The sequence below is a fragment of the Canis lupus genome, chromosome 10 (assembly GCF_011100685.1).
Source record: "Canis lupus familiaris isolate Mischka breed German Shepherd chromosome 10, alternate assembly UU_Cfam_GSD_1.0, whole genome shotgun sequence".
NCBI lineage: Eukaryota > Metazoa > Chordata > Mammalia > Carnivora > Canidae > Canis > Canis lupus.
The window spans coordinates 63,519,345-63,530,735 of record NC_049231.1 but is presented as its reverse complement, the minus strand read 5'-3'; the positions used below and the strand labels follow the sequence as shown (position 1 = coordinate 63,530,735).

At 42.4% G+C, this 11,391-nt stretch overlaps 1 protein-coding gene across 8 annotated transcripts in view; it reads right to left on the bottom strand.

Annotated features, from left to right (window-relative positions):
* Positions 1-823: 823 nt before the first annotated feature.
* Positions 824-11,391, bottom strand: part of B3GNT2 (UDP-GlcNAc:betaGal beta-1,3-N-acetylglucosaminyltransferase 2) — a 120,275-nt gene continuing 109,707 nt past the window's right edge. For 3 of the 8 annotated variants that reach the window (XR_005366120.1, XR_005366122.1, XR_005366123.1), the window contains 2 exons: positions 1,711-1,826; positions 824-1,153 (listed from right to left, as the gene is read on the bottom strand). The gene's annotated coding sequence lies outside the window, so the exon portion shown is untranslated. Of the gene's footprint in view, positions 1,154-1,710; positions 1,916-4,479; positions 4,642-11,391 lie in introns of those variants that run through there. The other 5 variants (XR_005366119.1, XR_005366124.1, XR_005366121.1 and 2 more) reach the window with 5 other exon arrangements.

Sequence of the window (11,391 nt, the reverse complement as noted above, 5' to 3'; positions counted from 1 at the left end):
AACTGATATTCAGAGAGTTTAGGGAATTTGACTAAAGTCACACCGCCAGGGGTGCAGAGGCAGGATTTGGACAGATATGCTCTGATTCTAGAGCCTAAACTCATCACTCTGCCCTAAGAAACCGTACCACTGGGAGTCAACAGCTCAGTCCTGGCTACTCTGCTGGAGGCCTTCCCATTTTTTCTGCTCCCTAAGCACTCCCACTTTTATGGTCCAGCTCAACCAACAGCTCTCTTTGAAGATTTCCTTCAGATGTGTGGCAGTCTGCTCATTTATGCTCGACAGGCAGCTCTCAGAGTCTCATCCAGTCTACCTGGACCTCAGCCAGTGCTTCTCATGAGTGCAGGGCTGCCTTAGAGTGGGCAAGAAGGGCCCCTGGCCTTGGCCTGTGCTTTGGTAAGCCTTGCTGTGTCCCTTCTCCAGCCATGCCCTTTCCCGTGTAGTAGAGAGCCTGGATGGGCGGTGGTGGGGCAAGGACCCGAAGCCCCTCTCCTAGGATGTTCTGAGTACCCAGGACCCTGGAATTCCCTGCACAAGTGACCTTGAGCCATTCCAGGGCCTTGATTGGCATTGTCCCCTGGGCTGTACTCCCACGAGTATGGCATTGCTCTCATGGGTAGCATCAGCTGAATATGCACATACCTCTAGGCTCGAAGGTTATCTGGGAGCAGAGAGTGGGGATGATGAAACTGGCATGAAACCAGGGAATCTACAAAAATGAACATGAGGTCCCTCAAAATTCGAGATGAAGATGCGGTAGGAAGAGAAGACAAATAGGTAACTGAGAGCCACAGCTGAAGGCCAACTCTTCCAACAGAGCCACTAATTATATTAGTTTTTTATTGTGTAAACATTACCACAAACTTAGTGACTTAAGACAGCATGTTTGTCATCTCTCGGTTTTGTGGGTTAGGAATCTGGGCAGGGCTTAAATGGGTCCTCAGCTTCTATCACAAGATGTTGTCCAGGGCTGGAGTCTCATCTGAAGGCTTGACTGGGGAAGGATCTGCTGACTCTCAGTTCCTCAAGGGTCACTGGACTGCAGGCCTTGGTTCCTTGGTGGCTTTTAACTGGAGGCCACCCACATTTGCTTGTCATGTAGGCCCCTCTCGCATGCCAACTTGCTTCATCAAAGCCAGGAAGGGACAGTCTGCTAGCAAGAGAGAAGTCACTATTTTATTTCACCTAGCCATGGGAGTGAAATCCCATCCTAGTTGCCACATTCTGTTGGTTAGAAGCCTGTGATGGGTCTTACCCATACTCCAGAGTGGGGGGATTACACAAGGGTGTAAATATCAAGAAGTTGGGGTGGGAGCAGGGGGCGTATGAGAAGATGTCCACCACAGCTATGTCCAAACACAGAAACCCATGGAATAAGAGGAAATTCTACATTCAAACCTGGTCTTTTTGGGTCACTTGAAGTTATATTTATGAAAGGGATTGAATAGATAACTATTTCAGTCAATAGTGTGTTAGCTTAAATTATAGCTTTTCAAAATTTAGATATACGGTACATGGGCTTCCCCTGATACTCTCATCCTGGCCCCATAAATGTTAGGATCAGGCTGTTTATGTGCAGATGTCCAGGCCATCCCCACGACAGGCAAGGCCTTGTTGGCAGAGCCCTGTCTGCTGACCTTTTGCTGCCCTCCCCCCCGCCCCCGGCTGAGCACAGGGTTCACGGTGTGGGAAGCAATCGGTAAAGTTTACCTGGACATCCAGTAGCAGCTGCCCAGCTCCAGTGGCCCTTCCCTAGCTGCTGTCATGAGGCAGTTGGGCTGATTCTGAAGCCTCAGCAGTTGGGCTTCCTCATGTGAGAAAGGATCCTGCATGTCACAGGAAGGAAGGAAGAAGAACAAAAGCCCCTATAGCAGCAAAACAAAGCTGATTCCTTCCAGTGGACCGAAAGCTCTGCCTTTAGATAAAAAAAACATGATTATTAAATTTCTTTTTTTAATTTTTGTTGTGAAAATAATGAATATGGTTTATATATTTTGAAAAGATTTAAGAAATCAAAGTCAGAGCTCTCCCACTGAAACACCCTTTGTTTCATGTGTTTGTGTGTATAGACATATGCACATCTGCATATTTATATGTACTTTCATTTTGTAATGTGATATATTAATTTACATTAATATAATATCACTGTAGTGGTAGGTCTTATTTTTTTATTTTTATTTTTTTAAGATTTTATTTATTTATTCATGAGAGACAGAGAGAGAGAGGCAGAGGGAGAAGCAAGCTCCATACAGGGAGCCCAACATGGGACTCGATCCCGGGTCTCCAGGGTCATGCCCTGGGCCGAAGGCGGCGCTAAACCGCTGAGCTACCCAGGCTGCCCTGTAGTGATAGGTTTTAAATTTCCTTCCTCAGGAAATGTTTTCTGTGCATAGCTCTTCGTTGTGTGGTGTTAAATTTGTATGTGTTGGGAACTTTTAAAAAATAAAAGAGCATACTGTCTATTTAATTATATATCTGCTTTTTCAGGACAGTAAATGCTTTTTTCAGATTAAAGAGGTAGAACTTTTTAAAAATAACAGTTAAAAATAGATACCACATTCACAAGGTCAAAAAGTAGGCAGTGAGAAGTCTCCTTCCCAATCCCCAGCTGACATCCCTGGCAGTAACCAATGTTAACAATTCCTTCCAAAGATAGTTTATGCATATATATAAATATTTTCTTCTTCTTTTCCATCTTCTACATAGTGGCGGCATAACACATGCTGTGCTCTTCACTCGGTACATCTCAGAGAAAGTTCCGTATCTTTACATACCGGTGGTTTCCAATCTCGGCGAAACATTAGAATTATCTGCATAGCTTTTAAAACTCCCAGATGTGTAAGCCGCGTCCCAGAAAAATAAAATGAGAACCTATAGGGGTGAGGCCCTGGCATCGGGATTTTATAAAGCTTCTTCAGGTATAGCCAAGGTTGCATACCACTCATCTAGAAAGAGCTTCCTCAGAAAAGCAAGAGGAAATATAATAATTCCATCATTGCTTGTAATAGAGAATTAGGATGACCATCTGTCCTGGTTTTCCGAAGACATGGGACTTTAAGGGCTGAAGCCAGGATGAGCTGCTCAACCTATAAAAAAAATGGTACATGTGTCTAAAAAAAATAGAGGCTTAAAAGGGTCTCGCACAATTTTAAGACTATAGAAAGAAATGTACTTAAAATCAGTGATGCACAGGAGGGTGCACACCCCCCTGGCTGGTCAGCTGGAGCCCTGTTCATTGTCTTTGAGCTTCTTTGCACTTCTTGTAAATGGCAGGTAAATGACAAAATGACAGCCATGCAAATCTGTATTGTTTGGTAGTTTCCTTGGACTTCCTTCCCCCTCTGGAAAAAACAGGGGTTTTTATGTCTGTTTGTTTTGTTTTTTTATTTAGAAACTTGAGGTTTATTTAGATCCTCAGAATGCTTAACTTTATTTATTTTTAAGATTGTGATATACGTGTGGGTTGCACTAGGAATTTATTTTTCCTGAATCACTGCTTTATGTACCTATTTCTGTATTTTTAGGTAGGCTCCACACCCAACATGGCACTTGAACTCATGACCCAGAGATTCAGTCTCACGCACAACTGCCGAGCCAACCAGGCCCCCTGGAAAAACCAGTTTTGCCTCTACTTGTAATTCAATCCTTTATTTCATTTAAATTTGTGTTCCTTTAACTTTTCCTCTGAACCTGTTACAACACCTGTCTGGTCCTCTAGCTAATTAAGGAGTAAAATAAAATCGTTAACACGTATTCTTTCTTGTATCTGGGCAACAATCAAGATTTTCTTTTTTTCTGAAAATTATTTTTTAATAAGACTAAAAAGATAACTACTAGAATAGATATACAAGCCTTCCAAATTACCACTAAAAACACAAACACAAGAATAAAACAAATACAACAGACCCAAACATATCTGTCATATCAATAAGTACAAATAAATAGGCCAAATTCACCTGTTAAAAAAGACTCCTATTAGATCACTAAAATCTACTGATACAACAAAACGATTGAGAAGGTTTGAAAAGGATGAGAAAAGGTGTTTTTACCAATTAAGTGTAAAAGGTTAGCAGACATCATGATCTTAATACTAGACAATGATGAATTCTGGGCAAAAATCATTGAATGAGACAAGAGTTACTTAATAGTAAGATTGTCGGGATCCCTGGGTGGCGCAGCGGTTTGGCGCCTGGCCTTTGGCCCAGGGCGCGATCCTGGAGGCCCGGGATCGAATCCCACGTCGGGCTCCCGGTGCATGGAGCCTGCTTCTGTCTCTGCCTCTCTCTCTCTCTCTCTCTCTCTCTGTGTGACTATCATAAATAAATAAAAAATTAAAAAAAAATTAATAGTGAGATTGTGAGAGTCACAAAAAGGACATAATTCTTATGAATATCTATGTAACAACATACATGAATAAAGCAAAAGCTAGAGGAAATACAGGGAGAAATAGAAACACATGAGTAAGGGAGATTAATTTACCTCTTTGGGGCTATAGTCATCAGGTTAGACCTTAAGTAACAATTTTAAAAATAGAGCTGTTGAGGTGCATCTGGGAAGCTCAGTGGTTGAGCGTCGACTTTGGCTCAGGGCGTGATCCGGGAGTCCTGGGATCGAGTTCCTCATCAGGCTCCCCATAGGGCACCTGCTTCTCCCTCTGCCTGTGTCTCTGCCTCTCTCTCCCTCTGTGTCTCTTATGAATAAATAAATAAAATATTTAAAGAGAGAGAGAAAAAAATAAAAATAAAAATAAAAAAAGAGAGCTGTTGATATATCAAACTTATAACCTGAAAACTAAAAATTCATTTTATTCTCATGTAACTATAGATCATTTTCAAAATTGATTGACTCTGCCATAATTGGGTCATAAAGAAACTTCCCTAAGTTCCAGAAGTAATATAATTGAAGGGGAGACAAGATCCCTTCCCTTTCCCCCTACTAGTTGCAGTGCATGGACGTTCCACATGGATATGCGAGTGTCAGGAGCACACTGCGAATGTGCACACTCGAGCTGTATCTTTCCACAACGTCAGCTTCATTCGATCATAAAGCAAAGTCAAATCACAATTATAAAGCAGGCTCAGAGTTCCCAATCAATGACAATGCACCATGTGATTAAACTTGGCTTCTTACGCAGTGCACGAAGCAAGACAGAGGACAAGCCACACAACCAACAAGATAACAGCAGGGCGCAGGGAGTTAATGATCCAGACACAAAGTCGGCCTGTGGGCGCAGCTGAGCTAAAGCCTGGGTCGGTCCGAGTCAGGTCTCGGCACTTGCTGCTGCTTCGGTTCAAGCAGTGGAGGATCTCGGTCCTGTTCCGAGATCCATAGGGCAGTGGCCTTTGTTAAGCGGTCAGACATAAGAGGGGTCATGTCTGGAGAGTCAGACAATTTGCTGTCAAAATCCTTCCCTTTTTCCAATGGGATTTAATCAGTTTTGGGGTCCCTACAGACCTCCTCTGGTTCTGCTCATGATCAGTTCTGTGGCGTCAGCTGCCGTAGGTCTGGCCAACATCTCCTGGCTCTAGTACCTTGAGTGTTTGCCTCATTGCTTGACACAGTCCCCCTGCTTGACATGAGAGACTCCATTTTGCTCTCTACAGCAACCCACAGAGGCGGCCATGGGACTGAGATTTTTATACTTAGGCCGAATAAGGTGTCACCAGCTAGACCCCAAGACCTGACATTTACTGCTAAAGGTCTGACCTTTGTCTTATAGTTTTCCTTAAGCTCTTCTTCTTGCCTTACCTCTTTACTCAGGCAGATGAAACCCCAAGTCCCCACCCCTCACCACCTCCACACCACCCAGGCCACCCAGACCCTTTGAGCTAAAACCCTGAATTGTGCCTGTGCAGATGGGCTGTGGAATGGCCGGCAATTACCTTGACTCATTATAATACTAAACTCTCTGGCCCAAGGAGGAGCACAAGCCTCATTTACATAACACGCAAGGTATGTATAGGCATGTTTCCTTAAGGCACATGCATGACCCTGTGCCCGCCCCTATATACAATGACAAAGCTTCCCTATCTCAATATTCATCCTCACTCTAAACCAAAGGTACCCATTCACCCTCTCCTGGGGAGTCATGTCTTTGGAAGCTATTTCCCTGCTGTCTCCTTATTTGCTGCAAATAAAGTTGACTTTGTGCGACAACCCCCCCCCCCCCGCCCCCGCAGTGTATCTGTGACTCGCCAAAGAGTGAATTCAATGTTGGTTTGGTTACAAGAGGAAAAGAGGGGGACGCCTGGATGGCTCAGTGGTTGAGTGTCTGCCTTCGGCTTAGGGCATGATCCCGGGATCTCAGGATCAAGGCCCACATCGGGCTCCTTGTAGGGAGCCTGCTTCTCTATCTGCCTGCATCTGTGTCTCTCATGAATAAATAAATAAAAATCTTTAAAAAAAAAAAAAAAAGAGGAAAAGAGGTTTTGAGTTTTAGGGTAGGGGGAAAATTTGAGGAAGGTGAGAGAGATGGAGATAAGATCGTTGTGTTATGTAGTTAGGAGTCTCCAGGTCATAAGAGATGTCTCCAGAAGTAGCTCTCTTCCCAGTATGGAGACTTCTTGTAAATGGCAATTTCTTTATAAATGTAAGTTTCCTTCACTAAAGGAGAAATTTATAGTTTATTTTTAGGCCACTGAGGGAGGTAAAGAGCTTTTTTTTGACTCTCCTGGTTCTCAATTATCTTTAGTTCAAAATGATCTTTATGTGCTAAAAAGGCATATTTGGGGGTGGCATATTTTGGTACTATTCATAATCCTTCAATTAGAATTCACTGCAAATGTCAATAAATTCCCAAGAGAATAATAGATGACATAGTTTTTGAATGTTGGTGAGGTCAGGAGCCGACAGCCAAGAAAGAATTCTTGAGACATCTTTGGTGCAAAAAGGTGATTTAAAAAAAAAAAAAAAGATGTTTGAGAGAGCAAGAGCATGGGGAGGAGCAGACTCCTCGCTGGGCCCCAAGATCCTGAGATCACGACCTGAGTGGAAGGCAAATGCTTAACCAAGAGAGCCACCCAGGAGCCCCTAAAAAGGACAGGGCCCATGGGCAGAAAGAGCTGCAAAACTGGGGTTGTGAGGAATGGCTGATTATATACTTGGGAGTTGGGGAGATAAGGACAAAGGCAGGTGTCTCCATGTGCTAAGGAAGACCCTCACGATACTGGAGGGCTGGCTATATTGTCAAAATAAGGTTGCTTTTCCTTCTAGTAAGAAATTAACATTAAGACAGTTGGGAACTTCCTGGAGGATTGTTCTATTCTGCCCATCTCAGGTCCTTGTCAGTGGGCTGCAGGTCATAAAGAAATTTAATTTTGTTTAGTTTCCCTTCTGCCTCAGTTTCCCACATCACTCATGGAAGGGAGGGTGATGTTAGGGCTCCAGGAAATTGAGTTATGGGTCCCTGGAAGTTAGACTACTGACAAGAATGCTTTTTCCTTGTAAATCACTAATGTCTTGCATTAGTGTTAGAGACTCATATGTCTTGTAGGACTGTGATCTCTATCAGTTAACCATTTATTTTTCCCTTCCCTTAGTTTTAGAGCAGTCAGAAGGACCTGAGGAATGTCACACATATCCCCTGGGATGGGGGTTGAGGGCTGTCAGTGTGTGCTTTGTCCTCACTGTGCCTTCTGCTCCTTCATCAATAGACCCCATTATCTAATCATAAAGTAATAAAACTAGAAATTAATAATAGAACCAGGAAATAAAAAGATCTTACTGTTTGAATACTTAAAACTCTCTTTTGGTTCAAAAAGGGAAAAAAAGGAAGATGGGAAAAAAAAGAAAAAATTGTAGAATATCTAAACAAGAATGTTAATGAAAACCGTATATATCAAAAGCCACAGGATACAGCTAAACCAGTTCTCAGAGGGAAAACATACATTCAAAAATGCTTCTTAGTAAAGGAAAAAATAAGTAAATAAAACATAAAACCCAAGAAAGATAGGGAATGGGGAATTATTCCTACGAAAAGCAAGAGGAAGAAATTACTAAAGAATAAATTAATGAATTAGAACACATACAAATTGTAGCACTAATAAATAAATTGATTAGCTGATCCTTTGGGGCACCCGGGTGGCTCAGTGGGTTAAGCGTCTGCCTTCAGCTAGGGTCATGATTCCAGGGTCCTGGGATTGAAAAACAAAGGCCATAAATAATTCACAGAAAAGAATATATCGAGATGCTTGTGTGGCTCAGTGGGTTAAGCATCCAACACTTGAGTTCAGCTCAGGTATTGATCTCGGGGTCCTGAGATTGAGCCCCCCAACCCTGTCAACTCAGCACTCAGTGAGGAGTCTGCTTGAGATTCTCTCCCTCTTGCCTCTCTCCACTCACATGCACTGTCTCTCTCTTTGTCTCTCAAACAAAGAATATATAGAAATTTCTTGGGATCCCTGGGTGGCACAGCGGTTTGGCGCCTGCCTTTGGCCCAGGGCGCGATCCTGGAGACCCGGGATCAAATGCCACGTCAGGCTCCCGGTGCATGGAGCCTGCTTCTCCCTCTGCCTATGTCTCTGCCTCTCTCTCTCTCTCTCTGTGTGACTATCATAAATTAATAAAAATTTAAAAAAAATCTTTAAAAAAAAAGAAACTTCTTAAACATATAGAAGGATATCTAACATTACTCATAAGAAGAGCTACATAGTTTGAAACTATACTGAGATAAGTAAGCATAGGAGAAGATTCTTAACATCATTAGTCATCAGGGAAATGTCAGTCAGAACCAGCAGATCCTACTTCATGACCACTAGGATAGCTGTAATTAAAAAAACAAGTTGTTGGCCAGGATATCAAAAAATTAGAACCTTCCTAGACTGCTGGTTGAAATGTAAACTGGCCCTATCACTGTGGAAAACATCCTGGCAGTTCCTCAAAAGGTTAAGCCTAGGGGCACCTGGGTGGCTCAGTGGTTGAGCATCTGCCTTTGGCTCAGGTTGTGAGCCCAGAGTCCTGGGATCAAGTCTCGCGTCGGGCTCCCTGCATGGAGCCTGCTTCTCCCTCTGCCTGCCTCTCTCTCTCTCTCTGTGTCTCTCATGAATAAATAAATAAAATCTTAAAAAAAAAAAAAGTTTAAGCCTATAGTTACCACTAGACTCAGCAATTCCACTCCTAGATCTATAGCTCTAAAACATATGTTCACACAAAAACTTGTACCTTAATGTTCATAGCAGCATTATTCATAACAGCCAAAAGGTGGAACAAAAAAAACCAAAAAAACAAAAAAACAAAAAACAAAAAACAAAAGGTGGAACAACCTACATGTCCAGCAAGCAATGACCGGGTACATAAAATGTGTTATACAATGAAATATTACGAGGCGGTAAAAAGGAATGAAGTACTTATGCTCAACATGGATGAACCTGGAAATTACGCTAAATGAAAGAAGCAGAAAGGCAGAAAGTAGAGATTGCCTAGGACCAGGCAATGAAAAATGGGGGAGGGACTGCTGATGGGTATGAAGGTTTTTTTTAGAAGTGATAAAAACGTTCTAAAATTGATCATGATGACGGTTGCACAACTCTGTGAAATACCAAAAACCAGTGAATCGTATACTTATAAATGAGTTAACTGGATGGTAGGTAAATTATATCTCGAGTTTTTATTTCAAGAAATAGAAAGAACTATGTGAGGTAACATTTTTTTAATGGTTCAGAAATCCCCCACCCTTTTGTGTTCAAAGAAGAGGCTAACACGTGCTCACTTCAGCAGCACACATGCTAAAACTGCAACAATACAGAGAAAAGGCTAACCACACAATCACATATCCAAGATAAGACTCGCCTCTACTCTTCCGCAATGACTCGTTTCAGAAAACTTCAGGTTCTCTTCCTCTTCTTCCTCTGCCTCATTAATGAATGCTCTCCCTGCTGCACCAGCCTGAATAAAATGATCTCCTTCATTGTTGGTTTCGTTTGTCCTGGGTGGTATTTAGACACGGGGTGCTCTTTGCTCTAATCTCTCTGGTTTGATTTTGTAAATTAGATAATTAATAGAAGTGTCAGTGGTCTGACGTGGGAATTATGAATCTGAACCGAGTGGTGCATTGATAGCATATGAAGCACATCATAGCTCAGTCTGGCACAGTTTACCTATTTTGTGAGTCAAGATATGCTTGACAGTTCTATCCTCAGCACTTACCTGGTCCCTAGGTAGTACTCAATAAATATTTGTTGAATGACACCCCCCCCCAAAAAAAAAAAACATTTTATAGGCAGGGGAGCAAAAATAGTACAAATAGTACAACTTCTTTGATGGCTTTAGTCTGGCAAAATCTATAAAACACACAAATACACACTCCCTTGACATAGCAATTCCACTTTTAGGAATTAAACCTGCAGATCACTTGCACACGTGCAAAGTGCCACCTGATAAAATTATTAATTGCAATCACAAGAGACCGCAAGGCCCCCAAACTTTCATCACTAAGCTTTTTTTTTTTCTCCTTAAAGATTTTATTTATTTATTCATGAGAGACAGAGAGAGGCAGAGACACAGGCAGGCTCCCTGCAGGGAGCCCAATGCAGGACTCGATCCCAGGACCCAGGGATCACGACCTGAGGTGAAGTCAGGCGCTCAACCACTGAGCCACCCCGGTGCCCTCCATCACTTAGCTGAATTAAAATGGTACAATGGAATGAGATGCAGATGTTTAAAACAACAACAACATCAACTAGAAAGTACTCATGAACTCTCTCATAGAACATCTCTGAGACATATTTACTCAGTTCCAGCTCCAGGGCCTTAGGGCAAGATGTTTCCTTTACTTTGAATGTTCAACTCCAGATTATGTAGAGGGCTCACTCTCTCACTTTCTGCAGGTCTTACCTGAAATATCACTTAATCGGCAAGGCTTTCCCTGAACACTCTACATAAAATAAAATAGCAACAATCCCCCCCACACACTCCTAATTCCTTTATCCTGCTTTTCTCCAGAGCACTTACTCCTTATCACTATCTATTTACCTGCTTATTGACCTCCCACGAAAATATGGGCTCCAAAAGTGCAAAGAATGTGTCTGTTTTGTTCACTACCAAACTTTAAATGCCTAAAAGAGTGGTTGGCATGTGGTAGGTCCTCACTAAGCATTTGGCGATTAAGTGAATACAGTAAGTGGTGAAAGCAAGATGCTGGGGAGTCATTCTTGAACATGCTTCTATTTTTAAAAACACTATCCATGTATATGGTCATATGTGCATGACATTATCTTTAAAAGGTTACAGAAGAAATAGGTCACGCCAGTGGCCTGTAGGTGGCTGCCAGGCAGTGGGAGGGAGGCTTTTCGCTACACTTGTTGATTATTAACTAGCCATGATTTGAATTTAGAAAGAAAAAGGAAAGCTCTCATATCATTTCTGGTTTGTAGCTCCACGGTGTGCTGCTGCAAA